This window comes from Lycium barbarum, chromosome 6 (genome assembly GCF_019175385.1).
Source record: "Lycium barbarum isolate Lr01 chromosome 6, ASM1917538v2, whole genome shotgun sequence".
NCBI classification, from domain to species: domain Eukaryota; kingdom Viridiplantae; phylum Streptophyta; class Magnoliopsida; order Solanales; family Solanaceae; genus Lycium; species Lycium barbarum.
Window position 1 is genome coordinate 134,380,896 of NC_083342.1, and position 11,608 is coordinate 134,392,503.

General features: G+C 31.4%; 1 non-coding gene across 1 annotated transcript; it reads right to left on the reverse strand.

Annotated features, from left to right (window-relative positions):
• Positions 1-7,173: 7,173 nt before the first annotated feature.
• Positions 7,174-7,276, reverse strand: LOC132600912 (U6 spliceosomal RNA). Its single transcript, XR_009567372.1, has one exon. It is a non-coding gene; the product is annotated as a U6 spliceosomal RNA (small nuclear RNA).
• Between the last annotated feature and the right edge of the window lie 4,332 nt (positions 7,277-11,608).

The window sequence follows — 11,608 nt, forward strand, 5'->3', positions numbered from 1 at the left end:
TCCGGTTCCGGTTTAACCGGTCCGGTTACCGGTTAAAACCGGTTACACGGAACCGGTTGACAGGCATATTGGCGACGTGCATTGCTGAATATACTGTTAATAAAGTGCACCAGAGACTCATAGAGTTCGTTGCCACTATGTTATTGATATATTATAGGTGTACCTTTAACTTATACTAGGGTAACTGAGAATATTTAGAAGTCAAAATTCAAATAAAAATAACGGAAGGTGATTCAAAATATTTTTTGGATTATGATGGATTTGTGTCAGGAATTTATTCTTAGCCTATTTTTATTTCCGTTGGTGATAGATGAATTAACATGACATATCTAACAGGTTGCGTTGTTGTATATGTTATTTGCAAATAACAAGGTATTGATTAATGAGACGTACGATGGAATTAAAGATAGGCTGAGAATTTAAAGATAGTGTAATTTCACAAATAGAATGTGAGAGCGAATTGAGATTAAGTTGTACGCAAATCTTATTCTATTTCGAGAGGTAGAACGGATTTAGAGTTATATACTTATTAAATTTAACTTTTATTCTATCACATAAAGAGTTGTTGGTATGTCATGTGTAAGTTCCCCGTTTAAATTTGAATTAAATTTTAAATTGTATTTGATAGTATAAATTATCATCAATTATATATAATATAAATTTAATCTCAAATTTAATTTTGAATATTTCACTTTGTACTATTAAATTTAAAATTATTTTATTTTATCTTTCGAGTAAGATGAACTAATTTAAAAATTATAATTTTGGAATAATTTAATTTGCGAATCAAATACAAAATTTTCTCTTAAGTTTGTGTGAAATAAAAAATTGAAAAACATAAGAGAAAAGAAAACTTTTGTATTTTCTATAGTTTTGTTCCGCCTGAAAGTGGCGAATTATATTATTTCATGCTACTGTTGAAAGAATGTGGTTAGAGGTCCAACATGCTATAAAGATCTTAAAAGAATCAACAATCATGACCGCACTACTTTCAGAGATGTGTGTTATGCAGTTAATTTATTAGATGATCACAAAAAGTACATTAATGCTATAAAGAAAGCCAGTGATTGAAGAATGCCATTATATTTTAGATAACTATTTGATATGTTTTTATTATCCAATTTGATGGGGTCCGTGGCATTTTGCACCCTTAATGTGTGCTCTTTTTTTCAACTTGCACCCTATCCTATTTTTTTTTATGATTTAAACCCCAATCTCTTTATTTCCTTGCAAAACAATAAATTCACCCTTTTTATAAATTTACCATGAGGGCAAAATAGGAATACAAATAATATATCTTTTTTTCCTTCAATTTATTTATTTTATTAGAACTGCAACAACAATAAATTTTATTTTCAAAGCTCTTTTTTATTTTTTTATTTTAAGTGATATTTCTCTATCAATAGTTGCTAAACATTTGGAGTTCTTATTGTTACAAGTTTGTCGCTTTTCCTTTATAATTTAATTACTACTAATTTATAAAGGAAAAACGACAAACTTGTAACAATAAGAACTTCAAATGTTTAGCAACTATTGATAGAGAAATATCACTTAAAATAAAAAAAAAAAAAAAAGAGCTTTGAAAATAAAATTTATTGTTGTTGCAGTTCTAATAAAATAAATAAATTGAAGGAAAAAAAGATATATTATTTGTATTCCTATTTTGCCCTCATGAAAAATTTATAAAAAGGGTGAATTTATTGTTTTGCAAGGAAATAAAGAGATTGGGGTTTAAATCATAAAAAAAAAATAGGATAGGGTGCAAGTTGAAAAAAAGAGCACACATTAAGGGTGCAAAATACCACGGACTCAATTTGATGTCACGATCAGAATGTATTTGACAATCAATATGGCAATTATCATTAGACGATATCCTCCTTCAAGAAAGTGTATTATTATCTAATTCGGGTACTAATCAAATTTTTTATATAAAGTTATGATATGTTCTTTTACATAATTTTAGTGTACATATGAGTTAATTAATTTAAGTGTGAAAAATATTAACTTAATATTTTATGCATACTTTAAAGATTTTGACATATCCGAAATAAAATTTTCTATTAATTAAAAAATAAAAAAAATTATATACAAATTTAAAAAATAAAACACTTAAACCTAATTACAAAAGATTGTAAAAAAATCTTACTTCATGGACTTTTTAACTTCAAAAATAGTGATCCAAATTTTTAGGAATGTTTAATTCATTGGGCTTATAGTATTGTTTGGGCAAAAAAATATCGAGTTCGATAAATAATATTGAGATTTCGGCTCTCAATCATTGACTAATGTTTCACAAAAGTATGAAAAAGGAGTGAAAATTGAGACGATAGACTTAAGGAGAAAGGCTGGGGTTTCGGACTCCTTTAATGCACTAAATTAGTGGTTAAAGGAGTCATTACTTTAGTGCACTAATTTTGTGCGTTAAAGGAGTCCCGTGGATAGTTACAACTGTTAGGTCAGTTCCGTTCATGACATCCCTTCAGTGCACTAAAGTTACTTTGATCATTTTTTATTTGTTGTGCTAGTTTGATCGTTTTGAATTTTTTTGAGTCATTTAAGTTCCATACTCCACCTACACTTATTACGTCACATAATATCATAATTACTCATTTAAATTTCTGGCACTCGTCCTTTTAATGGGTAAAATTTGAAGAGTCAGGTGGACGTGTTAAATTACGACGCATGGCAGAGATTGATAGATCATATCTAAGTCAGGAAGGGTAGAGTCATCGACTAGGGAAATGTGGCCGGACTAGACGTGTTAACTTGATTTCAGTGTTCAGATGCTTAGATAGCAAGACTTTGGAGGAGGTAGTTCGAAAAGAGGTTTTCACCCGGGTACCAAAAAACTCAACGAGCGACAGTTACGAATGATTCATAATTTTTTTTCACTTTTATTGTTCTGTATAAGAATTTATTATTAGTATTAATAATAAATAAAAATAATATTCGAAAAATCTGTGTTTTATAGCTTTTGTATAAATAGAAGCTTTCACTCCATCGCAAGGCATTTGCTTTTATCAAAGCCATATATGAAAGCAATCAATAAATTTATATTATTGTCATATTGGTCTTCTAAGCCTTTTATTTATTTATTTTATTCAAGCTCTCACGTTCAATATCAAAAATTTATTTCTAAATATTTGTCATTTTATTCAATTAAAATAAAAATAAACAGTCTTTTTCTATTTTAATTTTCTATTACTTCTATTAATGAGCTGATTTTATGAGTTCATATAACAATATAGCAACAATAAAAAGGTACTTTAGCAGTAATTATTTAGCGATCATAAGCTAATTATCCATAAATCATTCTGTAGACTGAACTATCAACGGCAATTGCAAATAGTTGGCCATCTAAAAGTTCTGCTTTATGCTACTCATTATTTTGTATCTTTTGTTTTTTCAAGTCATTAGTATTTTTAAATTCCTCCCGAATTTTTGCGCGTGCTAAATATTCCCTCTAAAGATTATTTTATCTGTCTTTAGTAGCTTTTTTTATTTTACATATTTTTTAAGAAATATTAATTAGGAGGAGTATCTGACTACTTTGCACTTATTTATATTTAAGTTATAATCTATTTTTATTAAATATTTTACTCTATATTATGTGTCATCTTTATTAATGATAATATTTTACTAAAAATAAAATGGAGAAAAATAATTAATTATATTTTGAATTTTTAAAATAACAATTAATTTAAGATAAATACTTTTAATAATCATGATAACTAATTTGAGACATAGGGAGTAGGACGCAATTTACTCAATTAGTACTTCCAATCGAAAAGTAGTACTCCCAATCGAAAAGTAGTACTCTATGTTTCAAGAAGTGTACATGGGAGTTGAGTTTGTTTTCGCCTATCAATTACTAGATTTACATTTGCCTATTTTATATCCCCTAAGTTTCTTTTATTTTACCTTGACCCCAAAATCATGGGAGTTGAGTTTGTTATTTGCCTATCAGTTACTAGATTTACATTTGCTATAACCCCTAAGTTTCTTTTATTTTACCTTGATCCCAAGATCATGGGAGTTGAGTTTGTTAAATGCCTATCAGTTAATAGATTTAGATTTGCCTATTTTATATCCCCTAAGTTTCTTTTATTTTTACCTTGACCCAAGATCTTACTTCCCTATATATGTATCGAGTCTGCCATTTTCAAAGGCTACAAATGAAATTGCCCTTATTTTCCTTAGCTTAGCTTCAGAGTAGTTGTAACTTTCTTTTTCCGTTCTTAGTTGAAATTCACACTTTTCCGGCGTTCTCCATGGCTGAGGATGAATCCAAGAAGTTCAATTTTTCTGTCAGAACTCCTGGCGAGTACCGGCAACATTGTAGGTATCTAGTAGCTCAGTTGGTTGGTTACATGAACTTTCACTTTATTGGTGAGGGTTCGAATCCACACATTGTAATCCCCTCCCCATTTTCCCTTCCCCTACCCCATATGTAATAAAAACAATTTAAAAAAAAAAAGAAGTATCGGCAACATTTGAAGAAATGCGTAAAACAAGTTTTTTCGAAAAATATACTCAGTCCAGAAGATCACGTTGTAGATGACGTATTGGAGAAACTTAAATACATGAAGTTGGTCTGCAAGAGGTAAAAATCAATGGACTACCAAGACAACAATAATCCGCGAAGAAGTCGAAAATTTAGTCAAGAATCTGAAGTGCGATATAAAACGTGAAATGCTAGATGATACCACCAAAAAAATCATACTGCTGCTAAAGGTGCATCCACTGATAATGTATGCATTTCCCTTGTTACTTCTTAGTTTTCAGTTAAAGAATTTATTTGAACCCTAGTTTCATATGTAGAGTATGGATGATGGTCGCACTGTAGAACAAAGGGCGATTTCGGCTGTTTGCATTTCACGCCGTTACCTTTACAAACTTTCCGGTGTTAAGTATCTGAGAAATGTATTGGAAGATTGGAGGGTCAATCATATCAAGTCGGGTCCGGCTATTTGCTATATAAAATTACACATTGCTTTACTGCTTCTTGAAGAGGGGGAAGTCTCCCTTGCTGAAATTATCTTCAAGAAGCCAAGGAAGAAATCGAGTAATATCTTAATGATGGTGTAAAATAAGTCCAAAATGAACTAATATCTTAAACCAAACATGAAATAAAATCAATCTCAATTTTTTATCCCATTTTATCAATGCACCAAACGACCCCTTAGAAATCTTTTAAATCCTTAAACCTATCCAGTTATGAAAATAGTATCGTTTTTTGGTGAAGATATACCTCTTCTTTTTTGCTTTTGTATTGTATATCGTTATAAGTTTCCTAGTTTAGTTTATGTTTTCCAACTGCTAATCATAAAATAGGAAAATCTAATTATTTATAAATGATAACACAACACCGAACATAAATAAAGGCACGCCAAAAATCTAATTATTAAAAAATTAAAACACATCACCGAATACACATAAAGGCATGTCAAAAAATCAAACAAATGCAATGATTTAACAGCGACTCGAGGGGAGACTTGTAAAGCTATTACTTTACGCATATAACACCAAAAATTTTAATAAGTGAAATTTATGATTTTATTTCAGCTTAGATAACTTTGAAATTATAGGAAAAAAGAAAAAAGTATAAAATCTTTACAAATAAAGGCAAATTGACTTCTTTAAAACAATAAAAACATTTTAGAACTTTGGATTAAACTATTCAAAATTTTCATATGTAAATAAAATTTTCACAAGAAGATCCAATGCAATACATCACAAACACATTACTAACATCTTATTAACTAAAATCAACTCTTACACTAATATAAATAATAATATTACTATGTGAAATTAAGCTAGTGTTTGAACATAAATTTGGGTTAAACTTGAAAAAATTAAAGATGAGATGAAAAATAATTTTTGAAAGTTTAAATGATGTTTGAACATGCATTTTACTTTTTTAAAAAAATAAAATTTGTGAGTAAAAACTTCAAAAACTTGAAAAATTCATCCTAAAAAAACTATCCAAAAGCTGATCATTTTTTTATAACCAAACAATGTTTTAAAAATATTTTTGAAAAAAAAATTATAATTAAATAAGAGCTGATACGAAAAAAGTAAGACAAAACTTATTCTATAGTGTGAAAACTACAAAAAAAAAGGTATTTAGTGCAATAAATTATTTACTACTAAATAATTTTATAAAGCCAAAATTTACGGGCAATTAAAGATTTGCCACTAAAGGTCTACGTTGTTAATTAATTATCATCCTACAATTTTATACAATGCCACGGATTACAATGCTAGCTAAGAACTTTTATACATTCAGTTGGTATAGTGCACGTGATGTGCACATGATTTCTAACAAACTAACTGCATCATCATTACATGCTAATTACCGCTAATTACCACTAACTAACTCCTAAGCATCATACTCCAATAGGACGATCTCCATGGACGAGTCCAACAAGTTCAATTTTTCAGTCAAAACTCCTGGTGAGTACCGGCAACATTTTAAGAAATGCGTAGAGCAAGTTTTTTTGAAAAATATACTCAGTCTGGAATATCACGATGTGGATGAAGCATTAGAGAAACTTAAATCTAGTTGGCCTGCAAAGTTAAAAGATCAATGGACTACAAAGACAACAATAATCCGCGAAGAATCCCTATTTCCCCTTTCACGCTTTCTTTTTCTAAAATATGTCTTCCGTGAGGTCGTATCAGTGCACCCTGAAAAGACCCCTTGTCCTCAAGCCGAAAGGAAGGAAACTGACCAGCAATTAAGTCATACTCTTCCCAGCTAGGTTCTTCAACAGGACGATGACACCATTGAATAAGTGATTCTAAAGTTGAATTCCAAGGTCCTTTCACCTAACGGTGTGATAAAAGTTTTTCAGGTTCTACCATGAATTCCAAATCAGCCGAAAACAGTAATGGTGGAGGTGATGACATACTCTTGATTAAATTTGGGGATATCCCGTTTTGAATATGTTTAGGACACAATCGATTGAATTTAAGTTCAAATGCTACATCTGAAAGTATGTCTCAGGCCTTATTTTTTAGTGGTGTTGAATCTGCACTAATCTTATAATTCTATGTTGTATTCTAGTAAATCAAGCAGAAAATATTTTGATTTTGGTTTATATGTTGAAAGAAATGTGAACATGTTTGAGTTTTATCTGCAAAAAGGAAATGGTGGTATCTTTAGTGCTATCATATTCCAAAAAGTTCTTGATTTGTGCTTCATTATTGTGCATGGAACATGCTAATCTTTTTTGTATCGTTTCAATTTTATCGAATTTCCATGTCCCCGGAAGGGAGCAAGAAGTTCCCTTCAGCTAGTGGGTGTCAAATGCCAGATTAATTAGAAATGAATTGTATAAACCAAAGCAACAGAAAGTGAAATCTGAATAGGCATTAGATATGTTTACAGTGGAAGTACATATGTTATAATTTTGTCAATCAATTACATATGTTTGCAGTTGAGGTACCTGAAGTTAAAAATATTTGTTCAGAACATAATGTAACATGAGGCAGATGTGTACTTGCTCTAATTGTCCTCCTAAGGGGATTTACAGTTATGTGAATATTGTTCAATGTATCTGTCAATCTCTATCCTCACCATTAAAATGAGGGAATATAATACATCAAGTCTGCCCCTATTTGGTCTTAACAGTGCAGCTATTGTTATGTGATTGTGTAAATTAGACCTTCAAATACGATTGTGTAAATTTCAAGTCATCTTGAATCCGTATAAACATCTAATGTTGTGTGAATATTTTGCTAATTCTGAGGTTTTAGCTTATTTTTTATGAACGGCTCTCTAGTATTAAAGTTATTGGCATGCGTTATTAGCACGTTACTGGAAAAAATGACTACAAAAAGTATGTATTTCCTCTATCACATGTATATGTTTCTGATCTCATAGTCGTATTGGTGTATAAATTCAATTCCTTGTTTGTTTATGTACTTTTTTCTATGTATGTTCTTTGGTGGATGTTAGGTACTCAACTTTGTGTAGAAGCCGAACATACTGAAGCAGACAGACCAAGAGATCCATATCGGATAGTGATGACCGATGCCCTTCTAGAAAAGTTGTGAGTGCTTTAGTATACGTTATTATGGTTTTAAATTAAGTGTTAAATTTTGAGTGACTGATACATCTAAGTTGGTGAGAGCTAAGTCTCTCTCCTTCTGATCTTCTTTTTGCTTGTTGATTTATATGCATTATTTATTTCCATTTTACTTGAGTTCTGATGTGAAGTTGGATATATTTATTACCTGACGTTGAACTTGTTAGTCCAAGTGTATATATTAGAGAAGTGAGCTATAGCAGAGAAGATTTTACGCACTGCCGATAAAGGAACAACAAGCAAAAAATTCTTGTATCCTATATCGAGCTAAGAATCCTTTATGTGACTCGCACATATATGGAATCTTGTATCCTGTAGCGATTAAAGAATCCTTGATGTAGATCACAATTATATGAATCCTTGTTGTTTTAGTTAGCATTGCAGGTAAACAAATCATGCAAAGAAAATTTTGTTCAGTAAGTAGATTCGGGTCTGAAGGGGAGCTTTCGAGCAATGGTTAAGTTGTCTCTGTGTGACATGTAGGTCACGGGTTCGAGCCGTGGAAGCAGACATTAATGCTTGCATTAGGTTAGGCTGTCTACATCACACCCTTTGGGTGTGGCCCTTCCCTGGACCCTACTAATGCAGGATGCTTTGTGCACGGGGCTGCCCTCTTTCTTAAGTAGGTTCGGGTGTATTTCAATTATGAACAAGTGAAATCTGTAGATTCTGCTCTTCCACTGAATACAGTACATATTATTACTTCAGGTGGAATAAAGCAACTGACTACAATTGCAACTGCTATATATACTATTGTCTTTAATTTGTCTCAAGAAGTGGAGTTTCTTGACTGTAAGCATTTGGTCAAAAGTTAAAATTTTATTCAACCAAATGTATCTATTTACAGCTGCTAGTGTATATGGACTCTAGAACTAGACTTCAAGACAACACCTCTTCTAATCTGAGAATGAAAAGCAACAGCACAAATTACAAGCATCCGGAGCTGCATATTATGGACTCGCAGTCGGAGCTGCATATCAGAGTTCATGATGTTAACTTTTTCATGTCGGCAAGATATTTTTTTATTTTCCCAAACTTCTCCAAGTAGACTTTTCTCACATGTCAGACAGAATTTTCAGAAGCCATGTACTTATAGACTTGGTGGCACTCCTTGGATAGCATAAATGCATACACTTAGTGCTGCTCAAATTTGGTTGATTACCTCATATGCCGATGGAGTTTGTGTATAAAACTCATAAATCTTATGAGAAACTTCTCTGCTGGTTTAATTTACATGTTAGTTTACAAGTGTAGCATAAATGCATACAGTTAGTGCCGCTTGCATCTGAATTAATTTGTGATGTTTCATCTCTGCTAGTTTGAGTTTTGGAAAAGCTAAAGTCTTGATACTTTTTTATTACTCCATTCATCTGAGTCAGTTCGAGTTTTGGAAAAGCTAAAGTCTGGTTTCAGTTTTTTTTCCTTTTTTAGGGAAAGCAAAGAAGAGACATGCATTGTCACTATAATAAATGAAAAAGAATTAATCTTGGTAACAAAATGTTGAAATTCTGACTAAAATATGTTAATGACTGGAAGCAGATACTTAGCTGAAGAGTAGTTTCGTCAACTTAATGCAAAAGATTCATCTAACTGTCTGACTCGTTTTACTGAGAAAATACTGAGATTTGATTATGGCTTCTTTTTAACTAGCTAGTGATGATTTTATTATTCCTACTGTTAAATATGCTGGACAGTCTATCCATTCGTCAATGGATGAGCTTGACAGAAAAAATAATCCACTCAACTTTGCACAAAGAGAATCTCTTCAGATAAAACTTGTGTTTAAGTTCAGAACAGTTCACTTAGAGCAAAATAACTTGATTTGCATTTAGCTAACAGCTAGGAAGACACGAACTACATACAAGCAGGGGCAAAGGCACTTCACTTTCTACTATAGGCATCTCACAACTAATATTTAGCACTCTCTAGTTATATACAGTACTAGGTATTTTACAAAACCAAAACGTAGTAAGTGGAGTACTAGGTAATTTTACACCAGGAGGACATTGACTATGAAGGAGAACTAGGATGCCAGACCAAAAAAGTAAAAACATTATTGATCTAATCCCTTTATTCATGATAACCATGAGATGAGATCTTGTCCATTCTAATGGACACCATCTCTTTGGACTCCTAATTGCCAACTGTAATCTAAAAGGAAGTCCTGCTTTGCACCTGTACTCTTAACATTTATAACTAGTTTCAGATAGTTCAGAAGCAGCAGTATGGATTAGAGCTCTAGAAACTCACCTACTACTAACACTTGAGCAATTTGTCAGCCTCGTTTTCTCTTTCATGTGTTTTTGCTTCTGATAAAAAATGTTGGCTTGCTAACAAGTGGACAGTTGACTGCTCCTCGTTCAGTCTACTCAGGACGCTTGGATATAGTTGCTATTTCACAAGCTAAGAATGGTAGCAGTGAGGTTTGTTTCAGTGCTTATTTAATTACAGTTTATTTCATGATTACATATTTATTGTTATTGTATGTATGTGATGGATCTGATTTTACTAGTTCTAATCAGTTGTAGTTTGTTCCTGTTTTAGTTTAATTTGTGTACTTCTTAGATTTCCTGGTAACATGCCCATATTCAGTTTTCTTATAGTTTTTAGATCTAACTTTTGGTTAAAGTTGAAATCTTTTTAACTGATGGGTTCCACGTGTCCAGGGTGGCTTTTGGGTGAAGCCTCTAAAGCCTAGCCTTGAGGCCTCTTAATTTTGGAGGCCCCATTTTTCATCAATATAGTTTATTTTTGAAAAATTATAAAGTATTCTAAGTACTTTCTGTCATTAAAAGGAAATAGTTAATTAATTGATAGAAAATAAGGCCCCTAAATCAGTAAGTAATGTATAGTATATAAATACTCAATCTCTAGTATATTAACAAAAAAGAAGCTGATTGGTTTCTCTACAATACTCCATTTACTTTTAACCTTTCTCTAAACTTTAATATATTTCTAAGCTTTTATGTTCTTCTTTGTTTCTCCAAGAGAGTCTCTGACTTATATTGCTATGAAAGACACAGTGTATGAATTTTCTATTTTTGTTTTTTCTCGGGCACCAAATATTGCAAGAGGTATATTGAAGCACCAAATAAGTATTCTCAAATCAAGTTATTAACTTCTTGAATCAGATTCTATTATTGCAACTTTTTAGTATTTTTTTCATCTATAACTTGCTTGTTTTGATATCTTACTATGTAATATATATTGTCTCTTTAATTATTTATTAGAATATACAATATCTCAACGAGAAAATTTGAATCCGGTTGTTCAAAACTCAAGAAAGAAGAATTGAATCTTTGATACAATCTCAAAAGGGAGCTCTTGAGGAAGTAAATGAGATATCTGACATAGATCCTCAAAAAGTAGACTTCAAATGAAAAATAATAATGAATTCTTTTTTCTATTCTCATTTTTGTGATAAAAAAAGTTAAGGCCCCCCGTTGAGGTTTGGCTTTAGGCCCCCAACAGTTTTGAGCCGCCCTTGCACGTGTCCTTTGAAAACTTGTGTTCTT